The sequence below is a fragment of the Pteropus alecto genome, unplaced genomic scaffold (genome assembly GCF_000325575.1).
Source record: "Pteropus alecto unplaced genomic scaffold, ASM32557v1 scaffold119, whole genome shotgun sequence".
In the NCBI taxonomy this organism is placed as follows: domain Eukaryota; kingdom Metazoa; phylum Chordata; class Mammalia; order Chiroptera; family Pteropodidae; genus Pteropus; species Pteropus alecto.
Genome location: NW_006442487.1, coordinates 2,450,119 through 2,461,221, shown reverse-complemented (window position 1 = coordinate 2,461,221; position 11,103 = coordinate 2,450,119). Strand labels below are relative to the sequence as shown.

The 11,103-nt window shown below is 34.4% G+C and overlaps 1 long non-coding RNA gene across 3 annotated transcripts in view; it reads right to left on the bottom strand.

The window, feature by feature from the left end:
• Positions 1-11,103, bottom strand: part of LOC107196363 — a 158,847-nt gene that overhangs the window by 31,374 nt on the left and 116,370 nt on the right. The window lies entirely within an intron of this gene.

Here is an 11,103-nt window from a genome sequence, read left to right as displayed (position 1 = left end):
TTTTCATTCTAAATACTTGTTGATAGATACATAGTTTTGCCATTCTTTATTCATATTTTTGATACATACTTCTTCTTAAAGAAGTCCCTCCAACATTCCTGTAATACTGGTTTGGGGGTGATGAACTCCTTTAGCTTTTGTGTCTGAGAAGCTCTTTATTTGTCCTTTGATTCTAAATGATAGTTTTGCTAGATAGAATAATCTTGTTTTCAGGTCCTGGGTTTTCACCGCTTTGAAAATTTTGTGCCAAACCTTTCTGGCCTGCAAAGTTTCTGTTAAAAAATTGGCTGACAGTTTAATGGGAACTCTGTTGTAGGTAATTGATTGCTTTTCTCTTGCTGCTTTTAAGATTCTCTCTTTCTATTTAACCTTTGGCATTTCAATTATTATGTATCTTTGTGTGGGTCTCCTTAGGGTCATTCTATTTGAGAATCTCCACACTTCCTATGCTTGTGTGTGTATTTCCTTCACCAGATTAAGGAAATTCTCCATCATTATTCCTTGAAATTGGTTTGCAATTCCTTGCTCTCTCTCTTCTTTTTCTGGCACCCTATGAAGCAAATATTGTTGTGCTTGATGTTGTCCTAGAGGCCCCTTAAACTATCTTCATTTTTTTTATATTCTTTTTTCTTATTGCTGTTCTAATTGCATGTCCTCTGCACCCCATCCTCTATGAGCCTGATTCTATCCTCCACTTCATCCACTCTGTTGATTCCCTCTAATGTACTCTTCATCTCAGATATTATATTTTTCATTTCTGTCTAGTTCTCTTTTATGTTTTCCATCTCTATTTGTATGTTTTCTATCTCTTTGTTAAAGTTCTCACTGAGATCATCTACTCTTCCTCTGAGTTCCTTGAGCATCTTTATAACCAGTGTTTTAAATTTTGCATCTGGTAGATTGTTTGTCTCTACTTTGTTTAGTTCTTTTTCTGGAGTTTTGTTCTGTTCTTCCATATGGGACATATTTCTTTGTCTCCTTATTTTGGTTGCCTTCTTGTGTTTGTTTCTATGTATTAAGTAGGCTCCTAAATCTCTCGGTCTTAGTAGAGCAGCTTTATGTAGTAGGTGTCCTGTAGGGCCCAGTGGCAGAGTCTTCCCTGGTCACCTGAGTGAAGTGCTCAAGGTCTGTCGCTTTTTTGAGTTGTGTGTGCCCTCCTGATTTTGTTGAGCCTTCATTGCTGTTTGTACTTCATTGGGAAGGATTTACCCTTGGCCTGATTGTGAAGATTGACCACGAGAGGCTGACCCTATGAAGCAGGATTTGTTTTAGCAGGGTTCTGGTGCCTGCCCAGTCTCTGCCCTTCAGATGTGTCTTCCTCAGATGCAGCCATGGGTGGTGTTCCAGCTCCATGGTCAAAGCAGGTCACTGGGTGTGCCAGCCCAGAGGCCTCCTGGGAGGATTTCGGCTGCTGGAAAAGTTCAGCCGCAGCCTGTGCATTTCTGAGGCCAACTGGTAAGAGCCACCAAGCAATCCATGAATGTCTATCACTCGTGCTAGGCTTATAGGTGCCTCAAGAGGACAAGCCAGAAACAGAGGCCACCTGCCTTTAGTGCCGGGCCTTGTGCTGCTCATCAAGAGGTATGGGGTATGCTGAGGCCAGATGTTGCTTCTTTGGGTTTTGTGAGCTTTTGAGAGATTTTAGGAAAATCTGCAATATTAGCCAAGCCAGCCATTTGTATGGAATAAACCACTGGAAGTAGCGTGGGTGGACTCACAAAATGAGAGAGGTAGACTCTCAGAACCTCCTGGGCAGTGATCTGTGTTATTCAGGTTGGCGACTACCTGCGTCTGAACATTGGGAAGGAGGTCGGTTCAACCAAAGAACAATGGATACTGCCAGAACTTCTGTCCAGGAAAATGCCTCACTTTTAGCTCTCGCTCTGAGGCCTGATAAGTCAGTTTCTCCCCATATGTTCCTGCCATTCCTCGAACAGTTGTCCCAGTGCTTGAGCTCAGAGTGATTGAGTCCATCAGTGAATAAGTTCAGGCATGTGCCCTTTAAGAGTAATGTTTGTGACTATTGCAGCCCTCTGTCTTGCTCAACGGCAGTCTCCACTGGTTTTCACAGCCAGAAGTTGTGGGGACTTCTCTTCCTGGCACTGCAACCCTGGGCTGGAGAGCCTAATGTAGCTGGGACCCCTCACTCCTCAGATGGTGGAGGGGACTCTGTAGACAAGATAACACACTGCTGTGGGATTGGCCATTTCGCATTTCCACTCCTCCTACCTGCTTCTTTTTATGTATGTCCCCAGTAGTAAGACTTCTGTTTAACCAGATCTCAGGTGACTCCAACCTCAATCCTTTTCAAAAATTTTCCAGTATACTGAAGAGGAAAGAATACTTTCAAAATAATTCTATGAGGCAGAATTATCCTGATATCAAAGCCAGAAAAAGTACCTACAAGAAAATAAAGCTATAAACCAATATCTTTAATGAACATACATGCAAAAATTCTCAAAAAATTGTAGTAAACTGAATTCAATAGCACATTAAAAGGGTCATACACCATGAAACAATGGGCTTTATTTCTGGAATGCTTAGATAGTTTAACATAAGAAAATCAATTATTTGTGATGCACCGCATTAACAGAAGAAGGATAATACAACATCTCTACATTCAGAAAAATCATTTGACAAAATTCAACATTCATTTATGATAAAACTCTCAAGTATGAATAGAAAAAATTGCCTCAACATACTGAAGCTCATATATAAAAATCTCCCAGCTAAGATACTCAAAGGTGAAAAACTGAAAGCTTTTCTTCTAAGATCAAGAACAAGGCAAGAATTCCCACTCTCTCCACTTATATTTATCATAGTACTAGAAGTCCTAGCAAAAGCAATTAGACAAGAACAAAGAACATTTAAATTGAAAAGGAAATGTTAAAATTATCTCTGTTTATATATGACATGGTCTTGTATGTCGAAAACTCTAACAACTCAAAAATAAAATTAGAACTACTAAACAAATTTAGTAAATTTACAGGATATAAAATCAACATGCAAAAATCAGTTGTGTTACTATACATTAACAATAAATTATATACAAAGGAAATTAAGAAAATAATCCCATTTACAATAGCATCAAAATAATAAAACACTTAAGAGTAAATTTAACTAAAGAGATGAAAGACTTGTATACTCAAAACTACAAAACATTGATGAAAAAAAAAATTTTAAGATATAAATACATGGAAAGACACTTTATATTTTTGGATTGGAAGTTTTAATATTGTTAAAATATCTATACTACTCAAAGCGATCTACACATTTAATGCAGTCCATATTGTAACTGACATTTTCTCAGAAATAGAAAATAACTATCATAAAATTTATATAGGACCACAAAGGAATCTGAATAGCCAAAACAATCTTAAGAAAGAATAACAAAGGTGAAAGCATCTCAACTCCTGATTTCAAAATACATTACAAAGCTACAGTAATTTAAAAATATATGGTACTGATGTAAAGATAGGCATATAGACCAACTGAACATAACAGAGAGCCCAGAAATAAACCAATGAATATATAGCTGACTGATATTTAGCAATGGTGTCAAGAGTACACAATGGGAAAGGATAGTCTCAACAACAAAAGAATGCTGAGGAAACTAGGTATAAACATGCAAAAGAATGAGTTTGAACCTCATCTTACACCATACACAAAAATCAAATCAAAATTTATGTTAAAATTTAAACACAAATCCTGAAACTGTAAAACTCTAGGGAAAAAACATATAGGGAAAAACTTCTTGACATTGGCCTTGGAATTGATTTCTTTATGACACCAAAAGCACAAGAAACAAAAGTAAAAAATAGACAAGTAGAACTAAATCAAACTAAAATGTTTCTGCAAAGCAAAAAAAAAAAAAAAAATTAAAATATTGTAATGGCAACCTAGGTAATGGCAAAAAATATTTGCAAACCATATATCTCAAAATAAGTGAATAATCAAGATATATTAGATATACAACTAAATAGCAAAAATAATAAGTCAGTTAAAAAGGCATAAGACTTGAATAGACATTTTTGCAAAGAAGATATACAATGGCCAATGGGTATATAAAAAGGTATTCAATATCACTAGTCATCAGTTCAAATCAAAATCACAGCGAGATATCACCTCACATTTATTAGGATGGCTAATTTTAAACTAACTAACTAACTAACTAACTAACTAACTAACTAACTAACTAGTTAGTGAGGAACCGTTGTGCACTATTGGTGGAAATGTAAACTGGTACAAGCACTATAGAAAACAGTGGTATTTTTTCTTCAAGAATTTAAAAATAGAAATACCATATTATCCAGCAATCGGACTTCTGGGTATATATCCAAAGGAAATGAAATCAGGATCTTAAAGAGATATCTGTACTCCCATGATTGCAGCACTTAACTAAGACATGGATAAAACACAAATGCCCGTTGCCAGATGAGTGGATAAACATTGTATATACGTAGAATGGATTATTTTTCAGCTTTTAAAAGAAGCCAGTCCTGCCATATGTGATAACACGAATGAACCTCAAAGATATTATGCTAAGTGAAATAAACTAGACATAGGTGAACAAATGCTGCATGAGAAATTTAAAATAGTCAAATTTTTCAAAGAAGTGAGTACAATGGTGGTTGCCAGAAGCTAGGGACAGGGAAAAATGGGGAGCTGTATTTCAACACATTTAAAATCTCAACTAGCAAGATTATTAAGTTCTACCAGTATTCTTTATTGTGCCTATAATTAACAATAACATGTTGTACCCTTAAACATTTGTTAAGGCAAATCTTATTTTAGTATTATTATCACAATTTAAAAAAAAAAAGAAAAAAAAAATTTCTCAGGTGAATGCAAGTGGCCTGCACAACACAGATTGACAAAGTTTGGCCACTAAGATCAAGAATAAGGCAAGGATGTCAACTTTCGCCATCTCATAATCAATATTATAATGGAAGTATTAGCTAATGTAGTAAGACAAGACAAGAAAAGATGAACGTATACAGATTGGGAAAGAAATAAAACTCTCTGTTCACAGATAGCATGATTACCTGTGAAGAGAATTCCAAAGAATTGACAAAATCTACTGGAACTAATTAGCAATTAATAATGACAGTGAAGTTGCAGAATACAAGATTAATACACAAAGTCAATCAATTTCCTCTATACCATGAACAATTGGAATTTGAAATTAACATAATACCATTTACATTAGCACCCAAATATGGTCAATTGATCTTTGACAAAGGAGCAAGTTTAATTCAATGGAGAAATAATAGCCTTTTTAAACAAATAGTGTTAGAACACTTTATTATGCTTATGCAAAATAAATAAATAAAGGAATCTAGTCACTGCCTTGTGCCCTTCACAAAAAGTAACTCAAATTGTATCATAGACCTAACTATAAAATTCAAAATTACAAAACAGGAAAATAAAATAGGAGAAAATCTAGGTGGCCTTGGGTTTGGGGATGATTTTTTGGATACAATACCACAAGCATGATCCATAAAAAAAAAAAAAAAAAATTGAAGAAATTGGACTACATTAAAATTAAAACTTCCAGCCTGTGAAAGACACCACAGACTGGGAGAAAATATCTGCCAAACAAGTATCTGAAGAACTGGTATCCAAAATAAAGAAAAAAAAAAAAAGAAAACACTTAAAACACAACAGTAAGAAAAAAAAAACCACTCAATTTTTAAAGTAAATAAATTATCTGAATGGATATATAATCAAAGAAGATCTATATATGGCAAACAAGCATATGAAAAGATGCTCAACATTTTATCTCTTTAGTGTATTGCAAATTAAAACAAAAATATATCACTATACATTTATTAGAATGGCTAAAATCTAAAACACTGAACCAACTAAATATTGGCAACATTGTGAAGCAACATAAACTATCATTCATAGATGGTCAAAATGAAAAATTGTACAAGCCATTTATAAGACAAATTGGCAGTTTTCTACAAAATTAAACAAACTCGAGAGGAAAATAAACATGGCGTTAATGATAGAAGCTCTGTTTATCCCTCTTGAGACCAAATCAAATTTGTGATAGAAACACGGAGCAAACAGCAAGGAAAGTCACCTGGGATCTAGATGAACAGAAGCACTAAAACTAGGGAGAGAAATAAGAAATCACTCTGCAATAGGAGGAGGTGGGAGTAGGTGAAGACGCAAGGCTGACCAGACTGAGTGTCTGAATGGGACAGAGGCTACAGCAGCAGGATCCAGCAGCTACAGACACCTCTTAAAGGGGCCGTGTCTGCAAGCAGACTTTTCCAGTGACAGATCTGTTCACTCTGAACACCAGTGCCCGGTTAGCTGCTTGGGGAGCACCATGGACTTAGAAGGAGACACAGAGTTGTCAGAGCAAGGGCTGGAGGTGAGGCTCTCTTTCAAGCAGAAGTGCTGGCAGTATCCATTGTTCCTCTATTGAGCTCTTCCTCTCCCAGTGTGCAGATGTAGCACTGCCATAGCTGATAAATTATTGAACTGGATAACAGAGGTCCTGTCGCCCATAAGATTCCCTGAAACTCTGCCTCCTCCAACTCACAGCCCCACCCAAGCCACATTCAGTTGGTCCTCCACAAGCCAAGTGCTCCTTGCTGAGCAGCACCAAGACTCATGCTAGTGGCAGCTGACCTAGGTTTCTGGCATGGCTTCTTGAGGCAAATATAAGCACAGCATCTGTGGATTGCTTATTGAATCTTAACAGGTGGACTGGAGGGGCATGGGTTGGGGCTATACTTGGCCTGAAGCTGAGCTCCTTTCAGGACTGTGCCACTGGACACCTACTATACAAAGCCACGCTAATATGACCAGGAGACTTCAGAGCTTTGCTTAGTACATAGAAGCAGACACAGAAAGACAGCCAAAATGGGGAGACAAAGAAGCAGAACTTGTATGAAAGAACAGAACAGAGCTCCAGGAAAAATGGAGTGAAGCAATCTAAAATATGTAGAGTTCAAAACACTGGTTATAAAGATGCTCAATGAACTTGGGGAAGTGTAGATGAACTCAGTGAGAACTTTAACAAAGAGATAAAAACATAAAAATGGAAATGGAAATTATAAAAGGGAACCAGTCAGAAATGAAGAACACATTATCTGAGATGAAGAGTATATTAGAAGGAGTCAACAGAGTGGATAAAGAAGATGATCAAACTACCGATATAGAGAATGAAGAAACCAAGGACACTCAATCAGAAAGAAAAAAAGAAGCCAAGACTATAATAATAATTAAAGAGCCTATGGGACATTATTAAATATAAAATATCTGTGCCGTTGGGGTATCTGAGAAAAACAAGCAGTTGAAGTGCTACTTGAAGAAATAATGATGGAAAACTTTTCTAACATGGTGAAGGAAATAGACATACAACCTCAAGAAGCTCAGAGACTCCCAAAAAAGATGAATGCAAAGAGGCCCATACTAAAACACATCATAATTAAAATGCCAAAGTTTAAATACAAAGAGAGCATCTTAAAAGCAGCAAGAGAAAAGCTATTTATCCACAAGGGAGCACTCATAAGACTGCCAACTGATTTCTCAATAGAAAGTTTGCAGAACAGAAGCGCTTGGCACAAAACAATTGACGTAATGAAAACCCAGGATCTATGACCAAGAATACTTTATCCAGCAAAGCTATCATTTAGAGTCTAAGGACAGATGAAAAGCTCCCCAGACAAAATTAAGCTAAAGGAATTTATCAACACCAAGGCAGTATTACAGGGAATGTTGGAGGGACTTCTTTAAGAAGAAAAAAAAAATGTATCAAAAACAGGAAAAAAGAATGATAATAACTACATTCCTATCAACAAGTACCTCAAATGGAAAAGAATTAAGTATTCCAACCAAAGGAAAGGGTGGCTGAATGAATAAGATAACAAGACCCATACATATGCTGCCTACAAGAGACTGACTTCAGATTAAAAGACACACACAGACTGAAAGAAATGAGATGGAAAAAAATATTGTCTTGATGGACCTAGAGTGTATTGCACTGAATTAAATGGGTCAGATAAAGACAAGTATCACAGGATTTCACATACATGTGAAATCTAAAGAACAAATAAAACAATAACAACAACAAAAGTGGAAATAAACTCATGGATATGGAGAACATTTTGAGAGCTACTGGATGGAAGTGGGGTGGGTGCAGCAAAATAGGGCAAAGCGATTAAGTACACATAGACAATTACAAAATAGACATGGAGATATAAAGTTTAGCATAAGAAAAATAGTTAATGTTGTTAATAAACATGTAAGGGGAAAGACAGTTACTAGATTTAATGGGATTATCACTTTGTGAGTTTTATAGATCTCTAACACTATGCTATATAACCGAAACCAATATATTATTGTATGCCAATTATAAATGAAAAAAACTCATTGAATTGTACAATGTAAATATGAACAACTATTTGTCTATTATATTTCAATGAAACTGGAAAAAGTAATTAAACATACTCTTACCATGTGATCCATCAGTCACTGTCCTTGGTATTTACTCAACAAGTTGCAAACATGACTACACAAAAACATGGACATAAATGTTTATAGCGGCTTTATTAAAAATTTCCCAAACATGGAGAAAACCAAGAGGTTCTCCAATGGGTAAATAGATAAATAATTTGTGTTACATCCATACAATGGAATATCATTTATCAATAAAAGAACTGAACTATCAAGCCATATAAAAACATGAAGAAAACTTGAATGCATACTGATAAAAGAAGTGAATCTGAAACAGTTCCATATGGTTTGATTACAACTATATGACATAATGGAAAAGGCAAAACTATGAATATATTAGAAAAGTCAATGTTTAGAGGTTGAGCACAGAAGATTTTTAAGGCAATGAAAATATTCTGTATGTTACTGTGATGGTGGATACATAACATCATACTTTTGTCCAAACCTATTAAATGTACAAAATGAAGAGTGAACCCTAATGTAAACTACAGACTTTACTTAATAATAATATATCAGTATTGACCCATCAATTGTTACAAATTCACCACACTAATCAAAGATGTCAATAATAGAGGATAATAGGGAGAGAGAAAGGGGGAGTGGCATATAAGAGCTCTCTGTACTTTATGCCTGATTATTTTTTATAAACATAAAACTTCTAAAAATATCTATATCTATATCTAATCTATATCTATATCATCTATATCTATGTCTATCTATACAGATATAAAGATATATCTTGAATTTTTTGTTTCTTTAGAAGGTTAGCTATGATCCATCTTAAAATTTGAAAGGTCTTTTTGTTAATTTGTTCTAGTTTCAAGTCTACTAACCACTTTAGTCTTGATATTAATAATTCATCAGTCTCTTGGTTTAGCTGTCTATAGTTTTCTATCAGCCAACATGGCAAATCTTGGCAACCCTAAAATCCAAGTAAAAGCTTTGTAATAACCAATGGTGTTTTGCTTTCTCTTTTGCTCTATTTACATATTTTAAATAAAGCTACACTATTGTTCTCTCCATCTCTGTCTTTGTGTTTTATGTCATTCATTATCAATTGTGATGAACAAAAAGGAAAATAATTGGTACATATGTCCACTTTTCTTTTCTCTGTTTATTCATTCTATCTCAGATAATCATTACTTAATATTTAATGCCCATACAGAATTAACCTTATTATGATTTACTTGTGCTCTTTCAATTAGCAAAGTTGTATTGAAAAATGGCATGCTTTGGACTATGCCACAGAATTGAAAAGCTTTGTTTCCACTCTTAATCTTTTTGAAAATGATCTTAGTAACCTTGGACAAAAAACTTTTTTCTGTTTCTAACCTTCTGGGAAATACAAATATCATGTACTTGCAATTCGTATCCACTTCATAGCGTTTCTATCTGTAATGTTCCTCAAAATAAAGTCTTCAGCGATATAAAGTCTTAAGTAACTTGTAATCTTACTATAGTTTTAGTTTTATTGTGTATTGTGTAGTATAAATAGGTCTTTATATTATCTTAACTATATGCTGATGTCTCATTTATCTATTTTTTTTTCCTGCTTCTTTCCAAAATCAATTTGAGGTATGGCATTAATCTTAAGAGCCTGACAAGGGCTGTCGTGAGTTTATCTCACTTTGATCAAACTCTGGAGCAGACCATTGCAAATTTACACAAAAGATGTCATTGCTTGTGCTTAACTTTTTAAAAAATGATTTGCTATCTTCATATTAACTTAACAAAGAAAGGGTAAATGTACTTTTAAAATATGATTGACCCATGAGTTTTAGGGTATGAGTCAACTCATATCTATAGTGGCTATGGAGGTTTCAGTTATCAAGAATCAAGATACATGACAATTATGAGCAGTGGGTTTGTGACAAATTGAGTCACACAACCCATATAAAAGTGGTAGCTACTATTCAGTTCAAGCTGATTGTTTCCATGAATCTCAGTAGTTTAACATTTTATTTTTTCAAACGAAGAAGAAAATTCAATTTTAAAATTTAAAATCATAATCTTTTGAATGCTTAAAATTAATTTTACAAATATTTGTGTCATACTAAGAGTGCCGGCAAGCCAGATTTAGGCCATGAGCTAATTTTCAAATTTTAATCTTGTTTCAGAATATTTTTTTCAACTTAAAACATATGTTTTCCCCAATTGAAATATGGATGTAATTGAGACCTGTATAGTCGCAGATTACAGGAACAGATCCACATAGGAATGAGGACTAATTTCTCTCTCTTACCACATCTTGGTCTTTGGAAAAACTTCACAAAAAAGAAAAGGAACTTGAATTAAACAATCATGGATTTTTTTTAACATAAACAAATATATAAAAGTAATTACATGCTAATAATACATATACCTTCAAAAATTTTCTCTTTATAAATAGATTCCTATAATGTGTTCTTCTCTGAAACTTGTTTATTTTCACTTAATGGCCATGTTTATTGACTATCTTCTATAACATAAAACATACATTTACTTCCATTTATTTTAATAGTATTCCATTGTATGTATCATAAATTTACTAAATCAGTCCTCTACTGACGGACATTAATTATTGCCTGTTTTAACAATTACAAATACAAAAGCATTATGATGAAAATCTTTTTATGTATACATTGGCAA